Source organism: Emys orbicularis, chromosome 23 (genome assembly GCF_028017835.1).
Source record: "Emys orbicularis isolate rEmyOrb1 chromosome 23, rEmyOrb1.hap1, whole genome shotgun sequence".
NCBI classification, from domain to species: domain Eukaryota; kingdom Metazoa; phylum Chordata; order Testudines; family Emydidae; genus Emys; species Emys orbicularis.
The window spans coordinates 4983686-5006576 of record NC_088705.1 but is presented as its reverse complement, the minus strand read 5'-3'; positions in this window follow the sequence as shown (position 1 = coordinate 5006576).

Here is a 22891-nt window from a genome sequence, read left to right as displayed (position 1 = left end):
GATCCCACAAACTCTTCTACATGCAGACAGCCCTTACTCAGCCACCCAGTCCTACCCAGGGCAATGGGACGATTGGGAGGAGTAAAGATTTGCAGTTCTTACCTCCCACAAAACATCTAGGGGCCTGATCCACCATTGTTCCCCATCTTGGGCCTGACGCCCCATTGCTCTGTGTCATCATTTACATGCAAAGTGGGAGCAAAAGCTAATAAGAACTCACTTTGCAAGGGCAACAGAAAAACAGGCCCCAAGTGTGTACCTTTAAACCAGTGCTGAGTGAGTGCACATTGGGTTTAAAACATTAACACACTGATTGTGCAGCAATTTGGCATCCACTTTCCATTTTACACTCACTGTGCATCAGTGGAAAGGAGAAGGACAATGGTGTATCAGGACAAAGGACCGCAGTATTTGAGTTTATCTATTACAGGATTTGAAGGCTGCAGCTAGGATCCATGATTTCCTTTGTCTTGTTATGCAGTCTCTCTCCTCTATAGCCTCAAGTTTAATAACCAGCTGTATATTTCCCTATTACTTTTCTATCACTCTTCTTTTTACATCCCTCAGACAGACTCTAATATTAACTCAAGCAATCACTTTTGTTCATATAGGGCTGTTCATTTTTACTGATAAATGTTTAAACAAAAGTCTAAATTATTAACATGAAATCTCTAGTTCTTTCCCAGATTGTCTTGGATGCTGCACTGAAGACGAGGCGATCCACTGCTGAGCTTCAGAAAGGGAATTCATTACCTGGTTCCATACGTTCGGGTTTGATGGTTTAACTTGAAAAAAGCCAGTTTTCTGCTAAATCGGTTTTAGAAGCAAAGTGATCAGTTGTCTCCATTAAGGTGCCAATTAAATGCATGGCTTCCAGTAAGAGAACACCAATAATTCTTCCTTAAATTTCTGGGAAATTACGGTAAATGTATATAGCAGTTTCTAATTGCAGTGCATTACCATGGCATCCATGCCTAGCTGTACTTATCCTTTCCCCATCAGGTAGGCATCACCCCATTTATACTCTTTCTCCTAAGTAATGGGGTGAGAAAACTGTTTGTTTAAATGGAACAAAGATCGAGTGCACAATTTATTGTGTCCACTAAAACGGCTCGGATTAAAATCTGACTTTAGAACTGCATATTGATTAGTGACAGATGTGCCCAGATTATTATTATTTATAACATCGCCAGGCCCCTGCAACCCATAACAGCAGCCCCATTGGGCTAGGTGCGTACAAACACAGAGAACAAGGCCAGGGCTTACAATCTAACTAGACAAGAGAGACAAAGGGTAAACCAGAGACAGGGGTGAAACCCCTTGTTCAAGGTCATATAATAGGCCTAGAGAGACATAGGAATGTAACCCGGGGTGAAATCCTGGTCCGTTGAAGTCAACGGGAGCTTTGCCATGGTTTTCAAAGCAGCCAGGATCTTACTTCAGGTCACTAGAGTCCTGGTTAAGTGTCATGTCCCCATTACTGAATAGCTGTGGGTACTAAAACAGGCAGAAGTGCTGAGCGTCTGCAGCACGGACTGAGGTCTACCAGATTTGTGGGTGCTCAGCCTCTCTGAAAAAAAAAATAACGAGGCCTTCAGTATTTAAAGGGATGTTGTTAACCGAGCTTAGGCCCAACATTTAGTTTCATCAAGGCCCAACCAAATCGAATGAATACAGGTCCAGCTCCTCAGCTAGCGTAAATTGGTGCTACTCTCCTGACGTGGATATAGCTACAACAATTAACACCAGCTGAGGATCTGGCCCCAAAAGTTTCCAATTTTCCTCAATGGTCAATTAAAAAAAGTTTGGTTAAAAAAAATTAAACAGAACTCTTGCAGCGAGGGGAATCCAAACACAGCATCCATGCAGCTGCCTGAGATCCAGAAAGTGAGAGTGGCCTTTCTGGCTCCGCTGTCCGACAGAGCTGGTTGGATGGTAAAACCAAACCAAAAGACAAATATTTCCATGAATAAAAGTTGTGAGTCCTGATCACTCTGACTCTTCCATTCACATTTCATTGTCTGTGAGGGATTAGACATTGCAGGGCAATTAATGAAAAGAGTTCCCAAATCCTGAATGTTTGGTGGATGAGTGGTACACATTCATACCAGCCAGTGTGTTATTTGACATTTCTTATTCTGTTAAGTGTTTCATTTTTCCATCAGAGATCAGAGCAATACCATGTGAACTAGGTACCACCCTATACCCCACCAACAGCTGAAGCAAACAATCGGGCCCTGGTTTGGCAAAGGACTTAAGCATGTGCTTCTTCAAACAGGAGTTAAGTACATCCTCAATTACTTTGCTGAATATGGGCCATGGTAAACAACACACATGGCGAGATTTTCAGAAGCACCTGTGTGACTTTAGGAACTCAAGTCCCTTTAACTTTCACTGCTCCTCAATCATTCAGGTGTTTTGAGAAGTCCTATCCCATGGTCTGCAAATAATTCATTGAAACTATCTGGCAAATAATTCCCAATAATACTTGCTGAAGTCAGGGCCACTTTGTGAATAATTGAAAAAAAACATCCTCCACCTGTGGCAGGAGCCATGTCCCCCTATCTGTGTGTACAGCTCCGAACACAACAGAGCCCTGATCCCCACTGGGGCCTCTTGCAATACTACAGTACAAACAATGAATAATATCAGTAGCACCAAGAAGGGATTTATATCATTTTAATCAGAGCATGCTCCTTTGACAGGCTATTTTCAAGTATGTCTCTTTCTTAGTTTTCAAGACCAAGTGCCATTTCTCTAAGAAAATAAGGTGAGAAAAGAACAGCACCGAGGGTAGACAATGACATTTTCCTGTGTGTCATTCTGTTTTGCAAATAATTCAGCTGAAAATCTGTAGGAAATACACAAAATAGGTTATTACCACACAGTGAATGACAGCTCGCATCAAAGAGAGAATTGCGTGATGGTAAGAAAACCAATTTGAAGCAAACTGTCATTCTTTATACATTCATAATTACCATGGGGAGAAAAATGCCAAATGTTCATCAGATTACGTCCCGGCTCTATACAGAGAAGGGGCAAATTCTGGATGGTCCTGCGCGTAGGTGTACGTAAGAAGCTTGCAGCTAGCACAAGAATGGCAGAGCTATGAGAGGGACTGTGAAGGGACATTACAGAGCATGGAGAACATTTGAATATGTATATTCCGTGACTCAGCAATGGCTGTTATGCACAGCCCACCTAGCAGAAAATTCCTACACATGAGGGTGAAATTCTCCCCCTTCAGACAGACACTACAAGGGCTGTGCATCACTTAAATCCTAAGAATAGGGCTTAAGTGGGTCTTAAGCAATGCATAATCATTTGTGCTAGCCCCTCTCTGTAGGGGTGATTCTACCCTCTAGCTATTAGAGATAGGTGAATAATTTACAGGGAATCATTTGACATGTTTCCCCTCATGTTCTGCTCACAGATCGTTTGCAACTTGAGCCAACACTTCTTTAACTTAGTTGCTATTCAGAACTGTGACTTACTCCTGTTCTTTTTGCGGATACAGACTAACACGGTTGCTACTCTGAAACCTGTTCTCTTCCACCAGTAGTTCCTGGTGTCCAGATCAACTTCAATTTTCAAATATTCATGCTGCCCTGGGAACCTGGCCAGGTGACATGGTATTGGGTCTCTCCTTTGATTAGATGATGTATGTAACTAACCAGCCCAGCACCAGCTGTGATTGTCACAATCAAATTAGTACATAAGCTAAATTATGACTTAATTGGTGTCACAGAGATTTGATGGGACAAATCTCATGACTAGAATATTGATATAGAGGGGTATGGGTGGTGAGACGTAGACCATTTAAAAGTCTTTGGTGAAGGTAAAAGGGAATAAAGGAATGGCATCATGGCAGAGGTCTACTATAGTCCACCAGGTCAGGAAGAGGAGGTGGATGAGGCATTTATAGAACAAATAACAGCAATATCCAAAACATAAGACCTGGTAATAATGGTGAATGTAACTATCCAGATGATCTGTTGCAAAAGTAAGACGGCAAAATACAACATTTCCAAAAAGTTCTCAGAATGTGTTGGGGACAACTTTTTATTTCAGAAGGTGGAGGAAGTAACCATGAGAACAGCCATTTTAGACTTGATTTTGACTAACAGGGAGGAATTGGTTGCGAATTTGAAGGTTGAAGGCCATTTGGATGAAAGTGATTTGAAATGACGGTTTTCATGATTCTAAGAAAGGAAGAAATGAGAGCAGCAGAATAAGGACAATGGACTTCAAAAAGCAGTCTTTAACAAACTCAGAGAACTGGTAGGTAAGGTCCCATGGGAGGAAAATCTAAGGGATAAAGGAGTTCAGGAGAGCTGGCAGTTTCTCAAGGAGATAATGTTAAAGGCACAACTGCAAACTATCTCGATGCAAAGGAAAGATAGGAAGGATAGAAAGAGGCCAATATGGCTCCATCAGGAGTTCTTTAATTACCAGAAAATCAAAAAGGAATCCTACAAAAAGTGACACATGGATGGATTGCTGAGGAGGAGTTCCGAAGAATACCACAAGCATGTAGGGAGAAAATCAGAAAGGCTAAAACACAAAATGAGTTACACCTGGGCAAGGGACAGAAAAGGCAATACAAATAGACTCTTTAAAACATTAGGAGCAAGAGAAAGATAAAGGAGAGCTTCACTGATGACATCAAGAAGGCTAGGGTGTTTAATGTCTATTTTACTTCAGTCTCCACTAAAAAGGTTAATGATGACCAGATATTCCACACAATTAATATTAACAGCAAAGGGGAATGAACACAAACGAAAAAAGGGAAAGAACAGGTTAAAGAATATTTAGATAAGTTAGATGTATTCAAGTCATCAAGGCCTGATGAAATTCACCGTCGGGTATTTAAGAAACTAGCTGAAGCAGTCTCCAAACAGTTAGTGATTATCTTGGAGGACAGCTGAGGTCCCAGAGTACTGGCCAATCATAGTACCTATCTTTAATAAGGAGCACAAAGAGGACCCAGGGAACTATAGATCAGTCAGCCTAACTTGAATACCTGGAAAGATACTGGAACAAATTTATTAAACAACCAGTTTGTAAGCACCTAGAGGATGATAGGGTTATAAGGAATAGTCAGCAAGAACAAATTTTGTCAAATCAACCTAATGGTGGATAGCAGGGAAGCTATAGACCTGATTTTAGTATGGCTTTTGACACAGTCCCTCATAAGCAAACTAGGAAAATGTGATCTAGATGAAATTACTATAAAATGAATGCAAAAGTGGTTGAAAGACAATACTCAGAGTGTAGTTATCAATGGTTAGCTGTTAAATGGGGGGGGATGTATCTAGTGGAGTCCTGCAGAAGTCTGTCCTGACTCCAGTACTATTCAATATTTTCATTAATGACTTAGATAATGAAGTGGCAAGTATGCTTATAAAATTTTCAGATGACACCAACTTGAGTGGGGTTGCTAGGACTTTGGAGGGTAGGATTAGAATTCAAAATGACCTTGACAAGTTGGAAACTTGGTCTGAACTCAACAAGATGAAATTCAGTAAAGACTATGGCAAAGTCCTACCCTTAGGAAACAAAAATAAAACGCACAACTCCAAAATGGGAATAACTGGCTAGGTGATAGCTGACCAGGATCGGGATCACAAATTGAATATGAGTCAACAATGTGACACAATTGCGAAAAAAGGCTAACATGGTCTGGGGCCTATTAACAGAAGTGTCGCCTGTAAGACATGGGTGGTAATTGTCTCATTTCTCAGCACTAGTAAGGCCTCAGCTGGAGTACTTTGTCCAGTTCTGGGTGCCATATTGTAAGGAAAATGTGGACAAATTGGAGAGAGTCCAAAGGAAAGCAACAAAAATGATGTGACCTAAGGAAAGGTTAAAAAATATTCGTCATGTTTAGTCTTGAGAAAAGAAGGCTGGAGGGGAACCTGCCAGGAGGTGCTGCATTGAGCCAGTTGTGGGACAGGTTTCATGAGATCTGTCTTTGTCTAGATCTATGGGGCTGGGTAGATAAGGTGCTAGATGAGGGCTCAAGAGCCTCTGCTCTAACATCAGCCCGCTGGGTAAATATAGGCAAATCCCATCCCATCTCCGTGACCTCTGTGAAATGGAGTTAATGATACCTGCCTCCCTTTGAGATCTCTGCACCAGAAGTGCTGACTTAGTGAGGCGTTGTTGTCTTTCCACCCGGAAGTAGACTGAGCCCAAAACCTCAGAAGTCACCACAGGAGAATCAGATGAGGAACAACTTTCATTTGCTACTGAATCAAAACGATACAATTCTACCCACAAATACGCCCTGCCAATGCATTAATTTGTGGTTGTGTTACAGTAGCACCTAAAGACCCGAAACCAGCATCCCATGGTGCTAAGTGGCATAACACATAACAAGAGACAATTCCAAGCTCCTGCAATCTGAAGAGCCAGGGCAGACAATGCATTGTCATCCCATTTTACAGGTGGGGGACCGAAGCTCATAGAGATTAAGTGATTTTCTCAGCTCACACAGGGGGGTTGTGGCGAAGCTAGGAATCAAACACAGGTTTCCTGATGTACTGATCCAGTGTCAAAACATTTTTCCTCTCAATACACCTCAGATTGGTCAGTCCCCAAGCCTGTGTAAAAGGGTTATTGCCTATTTGGTCTATAGGCCTTGTTCCAAAGAGGCTGCCCCACCAATGGGAGGAAGATGTATATCTTTTTAGCTATTTTATCAGTAAATAAGGGCTCAGCCATCCGGAAACATGAGTGGATGTTGCTATGCTGGAGTGTGTATCACAAATTAAATACACTCTTAGAGAGGCAACTGCAGGCAGACAGAATAAACAAACTAACAAACCAAAAAAAAAAGTGTATTTATTTTTTCCAGTTGGGCTAGCGGTTTATTTTCCTCTGCATCGTAGGGATCCCCCCGGAGAGAAGGTGAGGTAACGCTGTTTTCAGACATTTGTTTTTAATAAGTGAAAATATTTTGCCGGCTCCTCAGCTCTGTGGACAAAGCCTCCAGGGTAAGACAAAGAGAATCTTGCCTGTGTAGTTTAATAGCTTTTTGTCAGGAGAGACAAATTAGTACATTCTTCTAAGAACCCCGTGTGTCATTGCAGATACTGCATTTACAAAGAGAGTGCATCCTTTAAGACTGCTGAATTCATGAAGGAGAGGAGGACGACTCCTTCCCCATGTGCTAGGGAAAGAGAATGGCTAGAGCAGAGCAGCAGGAACTCAGACTCCTAGATCCCCTTCCTAGCACGGCCACAGTCTCACTGCCGTGCTGCCAACCCCAGGTGTTGAAAACAATAGCCAGGCAGGCTATATCTCAGGCGCTCGAAATTCATGAGATTGGCTTAAAATCAAAAATAAATGTTGGATTCTTATTTGTCCTATTTAGGGGTCATTTCCTCAAGTTTTCCTTTGCAATCACCAGGACTAGAAACTTACTTTACCAAAAAACAAACAAACAAACAAACAAAAAGTACAGAGTTTCACACAATCATATGACTCCAGGAGCTGGAAGTTTTCAAAACAGCACCAATTATCACAAGACTCATGATGAAAACAGTGAGATTTGGCAACACTTCACTATGGGACCTCAGGCAAGTCATGTCACCTCTGGATGGAGAAACTGAGGCACGTGCTGCCTCAGCAAACCAGCAGAGGACGAATGGGCCAGTGATTAGGGGAATAGTTTGGGAGTTGGGAGACCCCTCCCTACCCCCACCATTCCCAGCTCTGCTGCAGACTTCATGTGTGACTTGGCACAAGTCATTTTGTTTGTCTGTGCCTCAGTTTCTCACCTGAAAAATAGGGATAAAGGACTGCCCTACCTCACTGGTGTAATGTGAGGGTAAATAAATTAAAGACTGTTCAGATACTATGGTAATGGGACCCATATAAGAAGCTAAGTAAATAGACTTCCACATACAATCCCGAGTCCTCCAAATTGAAATTTGCCCCCCAGAGATCTGGTCTGCTTTGTAGAATTGCAAAGTATGCTGACTTCTTACCAATCCTAGAGTCCCCAACTATCCCTAAATTGTAAATTCATTGGGGCAGAGCTCTTGGACAGCTGTGAGCACATCAGTGATGTAGCAAACATTAATAGCGTATTAAACATAAACACAAACAATATAAATACAGCGATACATAAACATGAATGCATAAACAAGCCTTTACCTGCAGGAACATTTTGCTTTTAAATGTTGAGCTCTGACTTAAACCATTTCAGTTTACCTTTTAAAAAAATATTTATTATAATTTGACGCAATGTTTATTTCCTGTGTATTTGCCTTCCATAAATCTCCAGGGAGAAAAATAAAGGTTTGAACAAGAGATTGCAAGTGGGAAACACGCTGAAGAATGTGTGAAAGGTGAAAATGATTTATGCTTTCAAGCCTGGTAGATTAGAAATGCTTTCCTAATGTGAAAGACCCTTTTCTAAACAGTTAAATATTGATGATGACTAAACTATTGAAATATTTAAAGTCAGCTAGCAAGACAGACGTGGTGCTTTAACTGCCATGGTTCATGAAAGTCAACACAACTGGTTTTTTTTTTTACTCCAAAATTTGTCCGTAAGAGAAGCAAATCACCATAAAAAACCATGAAAGTTCATGGGGGAACAAGAGCCACTGGGCTCGGCTGCTGCATTCCTGCACAGAGCGCAGAAACTAAGGTGGCCTTACCCCACCTTTGCCATCCTGTATTTTGGGGCTATTCAGGAATCAGTTCAGTCCCCTGGTATAAATTATAGCAGCTTCAGGGATGCTGTAACTTATGCTCAGACTGCCCATGCCCCCATAGGGCCATTGGTGGCTGAGAACAGATGAAGTGCAGTGCTGTATGGATAGATTTCCTCCCTCCCATGGCACACCATACCCTCAGAGCATGGGGACCCAGTGAATGACTCAGTTACACGAAGCCAGCCGCAATAAGTGGTCAGATGTCAATTTGTAAAAGCCACTCCAACAAAATAAATGTTATTTTCAGATTGAAGGAATGAAGTTTCCAAATCATCCTCCGAGGTTTGTCCTCTCCTTAAGCACAGGAAGAATAGATTGTGCAATTTATCTTCAGTTTACAAATGGTCACACAATGGGGAAAAAATAATGAAGCATTAAACACAAAACCTGTGTTTTAACTGAGCCATTAAAGAGCAAAGGAGGCACAGCTGGATCCATTTCGAGTGCTCTTAGCCAGATTCAAAGTGCATAAAAGCACCTGATTTAGAAGCCAGGACAGAAGCAAAAAAGTTCAGAGAAATGAAGAATTGAACATAACAAAACACCTGGCACCAAATTCTCTCCTGGTGTAAACTGGCACAGTTCCATTGAAGGTAAATAATTTCACAAGGTGCAGAGCACTGGAGTGACATCAGTTTACACCAGATGAGATTTGGCTCTTGGCAATAAACATAGGGGTTGGGGAGGGGGAACAGGGCCAGATTCTGCTCTCAGTTACTGGTGTAAATCCAGAGCAACTCCAATGAAGCCACTGGATTCATGCTGATGTAAGTGAGACTGGAATCTGGCCACAAGTTGCCTTTTGCAGTGCAAGGGAGAAGGAAGATACAGAGCGTGATTTTTTCCACTGCTTCTTAGTCACTTACTTCTACACCTCTTTGCACAGGGGTGTCAGTCAATGTCAACTGTAAGGTGTTGGAGAATCAGGCCCTGTGTTTTAATCCCACCTGGCTCAGAAAAATTTCACTGTAAATCGCTACCAAAGAGATAGTGGCCATAGACCAGACCAAATAAGAAACCTCCACTCACTGACACCAGCCCACTTTGCAGAGGTGTCAGTAACTAAGCAAGGTGTGCCAGCCTGTGGAGAACCTGGCACTCCATTTCCAATGGGCATTTCCTATGCATCCAGGAGGAATTTCACCCAGGCACAGAAGCGCTAGTGCAGACAGGCTATGCACCACTTAAGTCTCAGTTAGGCAAGCAGAATGGGGCTGGAGTGGTTCATGGACCTTGTGCCAGCCCCTCTGCATGGAGGCTGGGAATAGAGATGGTGCAGAAGTCTTGGGCCAGCCCTGCACTGGCCAGGGAGGCCCATTGTACAAGGAGTTTCCAACCATACTAAGGCCCCTGGAAGACAGGGTAAAAGGACCTTAGCATAGCAGGGCATCAGGCCCATTGGGGAAAGCAACAGTAAACCAGCTATGCAACCTCCAGCTGCAGAGACAAGATCTCATGGTGGGGACTTATTCAGATGCTGCGGTCAAAGGAGGGCCAGAAAGAGCAAGTGTTCCTCTGGCAAGTCATTTCCATCTACTATTACAGGCATTGATTCGCCACGAAGTCGAGGCGGATGCAGCTGTTTGGATGATGACTTGTCAGAACGTGATCGGCTTTCCCCCCCCGCACATCGCCATGGCTCTTTGGGAACTAGAGCGGCCTCCAGCAAACGGCAGCGACTTACACCGTCTGGTGGAGAAGAGAATTTTCTTTTATTCCTTACATGGATCTGATGGAGTTTGCAAATGGAAGGAATAGGGCCATTTGGGGGCCTGATCCATGGTCTACTGAAGTCATTGGACAGACTCCCAATGATCTCCGGGGGGGGGGGGGGGGGGTTGGAGTAGCCTGTCTGTGCAGAGCCTTTCACCAAACCATTTCACAACTCACAGGGGTTCATTCTCTGCTATTGCTTCCTTGGGCTGGGGCAGGGAAGCCACCTTTTCACCTGTTCTGGGGCCTTCCCAGCCTCTGGCGTAAGTTAGAACGCCTTCAGGGCTGCTCTACTTTGTGTTCCAATTCCCCTGTGCACCCTAGGAAGCCAAGAATAGCTGTAGTACTGTGCCATGGGGCCACACCCTCAGTCTGCTCCCTGTCCTGGAGGCTGGGAGCAGGGCTGGAAGACAGCCCTTATGCTGGTAGTAAACCAGCCAGGGTGGGATGGGGGCATGGCCCCAGAGAGTCATTTCCACCTAAACCATTTTGCACCGTCAGTGAGGATCAGGTCCATAGATACATATATGAAGTGTACTGTTAATCAGAAATTGATTCACAACCCTTCAAGCTCTTTGTATTTCAGACGGGGCTTCCCGTTCTTGTAGCAAACAGCTCTGCCTACCTGCTGTACTGCCTATTCTGGGAGCAGATCGGAGATCAGCTATCAGTTGCAGTAGCAAGCATCTAATTTGACTTTGGCAGCAAGACAGCAATGTCTTGAATGCTAAATTGCATCTGCAAAAAGGTCAAAGCCCATAGATACCTGTGCATTTACATAAGTCAGACAGCTCATCATCAGTTGCCGCTATTTCATTTATTTATTTATTTATTTATTTTTAAAAAGCTGCTCCCTGGCAATAATTTTGACATGACTTTTGGGAAAGTGACTTTTATTGGGTCTCGTTCTTGGGTTTGACCTTGTTTCCATGGTGTTAATTACTAACTGTCATTAATCAACTGCTTACATCTACAGAAAAATTTTGCAATTAGTTGTAGGAATCAGCCCTCCCCGGCAATCACTGTAATAAACATGAACCCCTGTCTTAGAATGAATAATGTTCTTTGGTCTGGTGTCACCACCCAGTTCCTCGCCCTATCCTTCTCCCCTCCCCAGCCCCAGCTCCAGCTCCAGCTCCATTCTAAATTATCTAGAGGTGTTCAATAGACTGTGTTACAGCTAGTGGGCCAGCTTCTCAGTGGGTGTAAATGGGTGTAGACCGACAGAAGTCAGTGAAGGAGGACAGTATCACTGTGAAGCCAACAGCCAGTATACCAGGCAAGCTGGATTCAATTCCTGGCTGTGCCACAGACTTCCTGAGTGACCTTAGGCAAGTCATTTAATTTTATTAACTGAATATGGAAGAGCTGCAATAGAATTGAAAGGACTATTCTCCACTGAGAGCAAGGACTAGAGTCAGGACTCCTGGGTTCTATTCCCAGCTCTGACACTAACGTGCTGTATGAGCTTGGACACATCACTGCCTCGCTCTGTGCCTCAGTTTCCCCATCTGTAAGAAAGGTCTATTAAAAGCTACTTGACAGTGGGGATTGTGAACTCTAGAGAATTACCATTTGACAAGTGGATTTAGATCCTTGGATGAGAAGTACTATGATAAGTGCTCATTATTACTGCTGAACTGTTCAAATTTCCCTCTCACGGTTTATACCCTCCCTCAGCTGAATTACAGCTTTGCAATTAATCTCCTTCCCCAAGCGTTCTATGTTATTACAGTACAATGATTGTTTCTGGTAATTCCATTTGATAAATGCCCCTAAAAAGTGTGAGGCTCTGGCAGTGCAATCTGAAATGAAATCTCTTCTCGGGGAATGCAAGAAGCGGGGGAGAGAACAGGGAGCAATCATTTAAGACCTTTAGGTGGAGGTCAAGATAGCAGGGGGACATATAGACAAAGGGTTAGGGCCTACTTGTATATATCAAAAATCCATGCATCTTTGCACGACTCTTACCGCATTTGTGCACTCAAACCCGTATTGCTGTAATCCCCATCAGCATGTCCCAAATCCCTTGGAGATTTTATCCCAGTGGATTTCACTCCCATTTCAACTCCTGCCCTCAGGTCCCCATTGGATTGTATTCCATTCTAGGGAAACAGTAAGAGACAGTCTCTTCCCCAAAGAGCTTGCAGTCTAAATAGACAGGACAGACAAAGAGTGGCAGAAAGGAAATATTGCAAACTCCTACCCCTGCCCCCCATTTTAAAGATAGGGAATTGAGAAAAAGAGGGATCTGGTGACTTGCCCAAAGTCCCACAGAAAGTCTGTGGTAGAGAGAATCTTGAGTCCCGGTCCTGTGTTTTAACTCCAAAATCATCCTTCATCTCTAGTCCTCACTTGATACAACAAACTAGTCAGATCCTCGTATAATGCAAGCCATAGAGACCTGGCCAGGTTGGTGGAGTGGAGAAAATGTGGTAGCATCTACCCACAACACACCCTCAACAATAAATTGCCACTTTGGTGTCCTTCCCAGCCACAACCGTTTTGCCAAGTTTGTTGCCAGCAGGATTAAAAAGTCCAAGGAGTGACAAACAGCTCTCCAAAGTTTAGATACAGAAAATTCAGAATTAATTCCCAGATATGGCTCTCCAGTACGGCAGCCCCATCTCTATATTAAAGGAGGTTCAGGCACGGGAACGGGACTCAAAGTGATTTGGGTTGGATTTCTGGCTGTGCCACATATTTCCTTTGTGACCTTGGGCAAATCGCTTCATCTCCCTCCGTGCCTCAACTCCTCATCTGGAAAATGGGGTATAATATTTCCATTCTCCCACCTGTCTTGTCAATTTAGACTGTAAACTTCATGGCAAGGATCATCTCTTAGTATATGTATGTACAGCTCCTAGCACAATGGGGCTCCTTGGTATAAAACAATAATATTGTTATAGGTTTAACCTCTGCCCTTCATCTAAGATAGCTGTAAGGGACAGTCAAGCACATTTCACTGCCCAGAACCAAGGGATATGTGAATCTGCTCAGGAATTCAAACCATCTGGGTGAAAGGGGTGCAAACAAGGGGACAGACACAGAGAGGGCAGAATCATAGTATCATAGAATATCAGGGTTGGAAGGGACCTCAGGAGGTCATCTAGCCCAACCCCCTGCTGAAAGCAGGACCAATTCCCAACTAAATCATCCCAGCCAGGGCTTTGTCAAGCCGGGCCTTAAAAACCTCCAAGGAAGGAGATTCCACCACCTCCTAGGTAAAGCATTCCAGTGCTTCACCACCCTCCTAGTGAAATAGTGTTTCCTAATATCCAACCTAGATCTCCCCCACTGCAACTTGAGACCATTGCTCCTTGTTCTGTCATCTGCCACCACTGAGAACAGCCGAGCTCCATCCTCTTTGCAACCCCCCCTCAGGTAGTTGAAAGCAGCTATCAAATCCCCCCTCATTCTTCTCTTCTGGAGACTAAACAATCCCAGTTCCCTCAGCCTCTCCTCATAAGTCATGTGCTCCAGACCCCTAATCATTTTTGTTGCCCTCCGCTGGACTCTTTCCAATATTTCCACATCCTTCTTGTAGTGTGGGGCCCAAAACTGGACACAGTACTCCAGATGAGGCCTCACCAATGTCGCATAAAGGGGAACGATCACGTCCCTCGATCTGCTGGCAATGCCCCTACTTATACAGCCCAAAATGCCATTAGCCTTCTTGGCAACAAGAGCACACTGTTGACTCATATCCAGCTTCTCGTCCACTGTGACCCCTAGGTCCTTTTCTGCAGAACTGCTACCTAGCCATTCGGTCCCTAGTCTGTAGCAGTGCATAGGATTCTTCCGTCCTAAGTGCAGGACTCTGCACTTGTCCTTGTTGAACCTCATCAGGTTTCTTTTGGCCCAATCCTCCAATTTGTCTAGGTCCCTCTGTATCTGATCCCTACCCTCCAGCGTATCTACCACGCCTCCCAGTTTAGTGTCATCTGCAAACTTGCTGAGAGTGCAGTCCACACCATCCTCCAGATCATTAATAAAGATATTAAACAAAACCGGCCCCAGGACCGACCCTTGGGGCACTCCGCTTGAAACCGGCTGCCAACTAGACATGGAGCCATTGATCACTACGCGTTGAGCCCGACGATCTAGCCAGCTTTCTATCCACCTTTCAGTCCATTCATCCAGCCCATACTTCTTTAACTTGGCGGCAAGAATACTTTGGGAGACCGTATCAAAAGCTTTGCTAAAGTCAAGGAATAACACATCCACTGCTTTCCCCTCATCCACAGAGCCAGTTATCTCCTCATAGAAGGCAATTAGGTTAGTCAGGCATGACTTCCCCTTAGTGAATCCATGCTGACTGTTCCTGATCACTTTCCTCTCCTCTAAGGCTAGGTCTACACTACAGCGGGGGTCCGACCTAAGATACGCAACTTCAGCTACGTGAATACCGTAGCTGAAGTTGCGTATTTTAGGTCGGCTTACCTAGCGGTGAGGACGCGGGAAAGTCGACCGCTGCCGCGCTGCCGCCGACTCCGCTGCCGCCTCCTGCCGAGGTGGATTTCCGGAGTCGACGGCAGAGCGATCAGGGATCGATTTTACCGCGTCTTCACTAGACGCGGTAAGCCGATCCCCGATAAACCGATTGCTACCCGCCGGATCGGCGGGTAGTGAAGACAAAGCCTCAGTGTTTCATAATTGATTCCTTGAGGACCTGCTCCATGATTTTTCCAGGGACTGAGGTGAGGCGGACTGGCCTGTAGTTCCCCGGATCCTCCTTCTTCCCTTTTTTAAAGATGGGCACTACATTAGCCTTTTTCCAGAAAGCAAGACACAGCCTGAAGCAGCAGCCGGTAGCGCAACCCTGAGAAAAGCCTAGAGCGTGAGTTTTAGCAGGTACTGGCTGAAAGAGGTTTGGTGCTGTGACCAAGCAAACTGCTTCCTAATTGTTTGGTTCCTCCTGCATTCAGGGGATCAGGACTTTGTACATTCTTTGTAAATAAACAAGATGGCAGGAAAGGTAGCAGACTCTACGATCAATTTCTCCTCCCAATGGGAACAACCTGCAAGACCCCCGATTTTAGCTAGCCATGTGGGCCAAAAGGGGTAACCATCACCATCATAAAATAGAAAATTACCAATTAAACTAATAACCCCCCTTTGTGCTTTAAATTAGTGGTGATAAGATAAATTTAACTTCTAGCGAGGGGTTTCATTGCTTGTTTTGGAAGCAAGCTTTATAAAAATAGCAACAACAACCACCCTACACTGAACACCTGCATCATCAAAAAACACGAGAACAAAAATACTGTCACCCAGCTGTCTCCTCTCCCTCTGCTTATCATGGTATGTATCACTTGCTCCCATGCTATCAGTCCAACTGTAGTGGTCTGTCCCATTAGCCAGCTAGCTACCTGCCTCCCTGCTCTTCCCTTCACCAAAATTCAACCTCCTTTTATCTTTGCTACTCAGGAGACAATTTTTTGTTTGAGGTCTGAAAGCATGATGGAAAGAGACCTGATTAAGGTAAATAAATCTCTCTATCCATAGAACATGCAGTTGGTATGAATAAGCATCTCAGATCTCCCCTCCCCTTTGAGTGATGATAGCTAAATTACTTCTAAATATAGTCCTTAAAATCTGCATTAATCCCCTGCTTGCCACAAGCGAGTTGGGTTTTATTGACAACATGAAGCTAGAAACCAAGCACCTGCATGGAACACAAGCTCATAAGGGAGGGAATGAGAGAGATCCAGGTGAAGTGTGATTGGGAATGGCCTCTCCTCAGTTTGGCTTCTTCTCTGAAAGCCACGCTTGCATCTGAATACCATTCTCATTCTGCTCTCATTCTGCTCTGCTCCGTACCTCAACTTTGGCTTCTGAGCTTATAATATCACCATTTTTCCAAGTGTGGAAAATTCAGCTCGCGAGTTGAATTAGAACCAGAACTTCCACTTCAAATACTGAAAGTAAAAAAAAAAAAAATTCCGTGGAGCTTTCGATTCATGTTTTCCTACAAAAAGATTAAGCTCCCTTTCTTGGTGTTTCCAAGCACTACCGGTAAATGAAGCTGTTTAGTTTGATTTTCCCTAGTACCAAACACAGATATTACATTCACAACCTTTGAGGAGCACTCAGAGGAGGTTAGCAGGGAAGCGAATTCAGTTGTTAATAGCTACATATTCCCTGACGTTAAGAGTGCTTTGTTCTCAAGAGCATGCTTTTATGATTATTTTTAGGTGTGTACAATAATGGACATCAAAATGTAAGCATTTCGTCTGTCTACAGTGTCACCAAGTTATTTTCAGTGATGAATGGGGCCAGGATAGCATCCTCTTAAGGGGCCTTCATATCTTCCACAAGGATATGACGTTAGTGACCTCTTCCTAACACAGAGATGAAACACGTTATCTCCCCAGCTGACATGAAGTGGTAAAGTCATTCTGCACATCCGCCAAGGAAACCATGGGAAGTTGGATGCGTTAACGTCCCGTGGTGATGGGAGTATGCAATAATGCCAGCCAATAATGCTAGCTAAACACTATACAAATCTCAGGTGTGGATAGGTTGGCTTCCTTATTATTGTCTGTATTACAATAGTTCCTAAAAGGCCCAATCGTGCTAGACACTGTTCATCAGAGTCCCTGTCTAAGGGAATTTACAATCTAAACAGGCAAGATAGACTGGGAAAGCATAACTCTATGTGGGGGCAGGGGGTAGGGGTATTGAATTAGACTAAATGATGTGCCTAAGATGTTTGTGGCAGATCTGGGAATTGAAACCAGATCACCTGAGCCTTGACCACCAGGCTCTCCTTCCGGTCCTATTCCAAGCTCCTGGAAAATGTAGCTTCCCTCTCTTTTTCCAAGGCCTCTTACTTTCACCTTGCTCTGCTACTCCAACCCTTTAACCTAATTCTGTGGTCTCTGCTATTACCGCATTTCAAGCTGACATTAATACATAAAGATTAGGACGAGCTGCCACATGGGAATCATCTCTCTGCACAAATCCGTCCTAATTAGGACAATGGCTGCAGTCTCTACTAGATGCTCAGGCTACGTCTACACTAGGGGTCTGATTCCCAATGAGCACTAGCGGGAGTATAAACAGTATGGCAGCCCTGGCAGGGGCAGTGGCAGTGCTGGCAGAGCTCAGCCGCGCTGAGTACAAACCCTGTGGGTATGGCTGCTCCTGCTGTCTGTGCGACCGCAGCAATATTATACTCACACTCATGCTCATTGAGCTACCGCGAGTACACATACCCGAACTGGGAAATCACCATCCTAGATCACAGCATAGATGTAGCCAATGTGACAACAATCCTCTCGAGCTTACGGACAAGCAAGCGATGGAGAATTACATCTTCTCAGCTGGAACAAATGGAATATTCACTTGTGCACGTGGCGTCTACGTAGATATTGCACAGGTAAGAAATTAATAGAATCATAGACTTTAAGGTCAGAAGGGACCATTATGATCATCTAGTCCGACCTCCTGCACAACGCAGGGCACAGAATCTCACCCACCCACTCCTGTAACAAACCCCTAACCTATATCTGAGCCATTGAAGTCCTCAAATCATGGTTTAAAGACTTCAAGGTGCAGAGAATCCTCCAGCAAGTGACCCGTGCCCCACGCTACAGAGGAAGGCAAAAAAAACCCAGGGTCTCTGCCAATCTGCACTGGGGGAAAATTCCTTCTCGACCCCAAATATGGCAATCAGCTAAACCCTGAGCATGTGGGCAAGACTCACCAGCCAGATACCCAGGAAAGAATTCTCTGTTGTAACTCAGAACCCACCGCATCTAACGTCCCATCTAACGTCCCATTGGGCATATTTACCGCTAATAGTCAAAGATCAATTAATTGCCAAAATTAGGCTATCCCATCATACCATCTCCTCCATAAACTTATCAAGCTTAGTCTTGAAGCCAGATATATCTTTTGCCCCCAATGCTCCCCTTGGCAGACTCTTCCAGAACTTTACTCCTCTGATGGTTAGAAACCTTCATCTAATTTCAAGTCTAAACTTCCTGATGGCCAGTTTATATCCATTTGTTCTTGTGTCCACATTGGTACTGAGCTTAAATAATTCCTCTCCCTCCCTGGTATTTATCCCTCTGATGTATTTATAGAGGGCAATCATATCTCCCCTCAGCCTTCTTTTGGTTAGGCTAAACAAGCCGAGCTCTTTGAGTCTCCTTTCATAAGGCAGGTTTTCCATTCCTCGGATCATCCTAGTAGCCTGGACTGGGTGAAATAAAACCAGGTAAATTCCACATGATTTCCATTTTCATGGTCCAAATCTCCACAAACTGAGTCTAGTTGGGAACATTAGCCCAGTGGAAAGTTTGTTACATTGGCCAAGATTTTCAAGAGACACAACTGATTTTAGATGCTTTCATTATTGGGTGTCCAAGCTAAGAAGCCTTAACCAGGCCTGATTTCCAGAAAGTGCTGGGCACCCACCCTCTGCACATCAGGCCCCTTTAAAGATGTCCCGCGTTGGAATGAGGATCACTACAAACCACTAGCCCTTTGAGAACCTTGGGGTTGTGTGTTTCTATCCCATGTGAACGAGATCTGCTTTGAAAATAAGATCTTCATGGACCTAGTTAATTCCTATTTTGCTTCGCCCAGTACATTTTTCAAAATGATTTATAGTGCAGCAAAAAATAGGAATCTTTCATGCTGAACTGTCTCTTTTGGAGCAAGCCTCTTGGAAGGTGAGTGGAGAAGATGGCAAGACTTGTGCTTTGGCTACTGTCCTCAGTACTGTTCCACTGCTACTCTTGGTCCAATAGGCCCACAGCAAACCTATAAGCAGACATAGGGCCTGATTCTCTTCTCTTGTCGTCTGGTGTAAAATAGGAGCAATTCCATTAACTCTAATGGAGTTACACCAGTGCAAAAGAAAGGAAAATAAGGCTGTTATCACGTTCTCTCTAAGGGCACCCCATCCCTGTTTGGTTTAATTCATTTTGCTGGTAGTTCTGGGCTAGTCGCCATCAGCAGTAATTGGATTTCAAGAAAGGCAGCTATCTGGTTCCAAGACACATTTTTATCAATATCTGTCTGTTTACAGGTGTCTGTCATAACCTTCAAATATACTTAAAAAGCTCATCCATCCAGGGATAGAACATATGATGGGAAGAAAGCAGGATTCACAGACCAAAGCCACAACTACCACACAAGTTTTTGCCGTCTCATCGTGGTAATGCAAAGAGCCTTTCACACCCAGAAATTATTTGTAAGGCAGCATGGAATATTGGCTTTAGCCAAGAAGTGGCACTGATAACTCTGGATTCGATGAACATTTTCTGTTGAAAGAGTTTTTTTGACCGAAAATTGGGTTCTAGATTAAATGAGAGTCTATTTTTTATCAAAAAACAAACTCCAAAAATATGATTTGGTGAAGCTGCTGCAATACCAGTGGAAGCTGTAGTTCAGTTGTATCACTTTCCCATTCACCTCCATAGCCTGGTCAGACTATATCTGCCAAGATGAACCACAAGCAAGGACTCCCATGATGCACCGTCTCCCCTCACCAAGAAGGGAGATTGTGTTGCATAATGGGAGATGTAGTCTGGCCAGGAAGTCCAGCTTATAGAAGAGATTGGGAGCACGAGTCACCCAAACTACAACTCTGATGAGTCACCGGACACATTTCTGAATGGAAATATTTCCGTTTTGGCTGAATGGGTGGATCACTGTTCTGTTCACTCCCTCGGAAGCATCTGGCATTGGCCGCTGTCAGAAGACAGGATACTGGGCTAGATGGACCATTGGTCTGACCCAGGATGGCCGTTCTTATGTTCTTATGCATGTTGTAGTACTCAAATATTTGCTGAAAAGATCAAATTTGTCCTAGAAACCCCTCCTCCATGTTTTCCACCCACTTCTAGTGTGTATATTGTTTACGGGATTTGACATGCCCCAGGAGAAGGACTAACCAATTCTTAATTGCTTCCTTCCAACACCACGTCACTTTCCATCGAGACTTCGGAAAGCTACCGTGTTTGCAGAGACCAGTCACAAAATGAATGGGCCCAGTGCCAATAAAACGTGAACTGGTCTTATAAATAGAGTTGAATCTTATTTTAGCCAATCCCCTGAATCAGGCTGAGAACATGAATTACCCCCAGGGTTTTTTAGAATGAGTCGGGGACACATTTAAAATATGCTTTGGTCCCATCTGCACCCCAGGCTAAGAAACACATTGTAACCATATAAGGTGACTGGGGCCCACAGCTTCTGTGACTGGGGGCCTGTGATTCTCATACACTGATCTACAAATTCAGAGGAAAAGTAAGATGCACTAGTTGACCTGAATGCATTTCAGAGCCATTGTAAAAACAAAAAACTGTATATAATTATAAGTAGGGTGATTGCCCTGGGACTCTATGTCAATTAGTGTTAGAGGTGCTGCAGAATTACAAATACAGAGCAGACTTATGCACTTAACAGTGTATGAACATTAGGTTACATAAGTACATTTATTCATTTCAAAACCCTATCATTTAATCCACTCTGGGTTTCCAAAGATACACGGTTTCCTTCTATTTTTTTTTCTTATGCCACACTTAGCTCGAATGAATAAGCCAATCTATCAGAATTCATAACCTATCTCAGATCTTTTGGCCTCTCCTGCACTAGAGTAAATCAGACTTTCTAATCCTTCGCTCATTTAAAGATCTGGTGAACCTAGATATACCTGCAGCTGAACCTTCAGTGAGAGCTTGACGGAGTCTGTCAAAAATAGTCCTCAGGCCAGTACAACCTGTACAGAAGGGCCTTTCTTATTTTCAAAATTAAACCGTGAATGATTTTCCAGCAGTCCCTGGCTCCCTACATCTGTTCTGAACATAAGAACATCGCTTATGCCTTTAAGGTGCAGAACGGCGGTGCTATTCCCTATTGCCATTTAATCCTAATAGAAAAGTTGAGGTTTTAAATACATTTATCCAGTCTAACTGAACGGGATCAGTTTGATGCGACTACTGTCTTTAACCACAACACCCAGCAGACAGAATAGTTTTGAAATGACAGGCTAAACACTGTGCATATCAAACAGTCCTGCAATTGCACATCTCTCTAGGTATTTATATGGCCCTCACAACACAGTAACTCTAAGCACCTCACAGTCTTCAATGGATATAACCTTATAACCCTCTTACGAAGTAGGGAAGGATCATCATCCCCATTCTCCAGATGGGAAACTGAGGCACAGAGAGAACGAGCGCTTGGCTCAAAGAGACAGTGAAGGTGTGGCAGAGCTGGGAACAGCAGTCAGATGTCCAAGCTCCATGCTCTGACAGAGCCTCATTTGCATATTGAATATATTCTTTCAGTGATAGAAACTGACCCAAACAAAACTTGGACCTAGATGGTAACTTCCCCAGAGTTTCAGGGGTGCTCACGCAATATGCTTGAGAAGTGCATGGCATCCCCTGCTACCCGCTCATCAGCACACAGGGGAACAGTCTCTGGCTACTGCCAATGAATGGGAGCTGCTCTTTTATTTCATTTAACAGAGTCTGTGCTTTGGTGATGAAGGTCCTGGAGTCGATCCCCAGCCATGACCTGTGGCAATGGCTGTTACATTGAAATTCAGGCCTCTGATCTAGCCCATTGCACAAGGAGGACCCAAAGTATGGATCCAGATCTTCACCATCTATTATTGATATTATAGTAGCATCTAAGATCAGGGCTCCTTTGGTTAGGCATTGTACAAACACCCCCGGAAAGACGGCCCCTGCTGCAAAGAGCTTACAGTCTAAAAGGCCTGAATCCAAACCTCCCGCAAAGCCCCAGGAGTTCTTGATTCACTGTCAGTCTCCAGTCAAAATTAACCACAGCACTCCCTGTTCATGATCTCATCTTTAGGGTGACCAGATAGCAAGTGTGAAAAATTGGATGGGGGGACAAGAGATAGTCTACATAAGACAAAGCTCTCAATATCAGGACATCTGGTCACCCGACTCCTCTTCCCAACCAATGGTTACAGGGAGAGACCTCACTTATTTCCTGTAGCATATGGAAAGTGGATAGGATCCCTTTAAAGAGTTTGCTCCCTCATGGGCCTCCCTCTCTTCTGGTGCAGAAGCCACCAGAACTTAACAGGGGAACAGTGTGTTTGTGTAACTTGGCCTTGCATAGGGTGACCAGATGTCCCGATTTTATAGGGACAGTCCCGATTTTGGGGTCTTTTCTTATATAGGCTCCTATTACCCCCACTCCCTCCCGATTTTTCACATTTGCTGTCTGGTCACCCAAGCCTCGCATGGTCACCGATCGTTAAGAAACACAGATGCAGTTGAGTTCCAAATAACCATGTTTTTCCTAACTACATCATGCTTCCCATTTAAGAAAGATTTATACCAGGGCAAAGAGAGAAGGAGAAATGTGTTTTGCTACTTCCGGGGAAGTTACGCAATGAGAAAATGTGAGCGACTCTACCTGGTCTAATCAATATCAAATGGCTCTTGGCA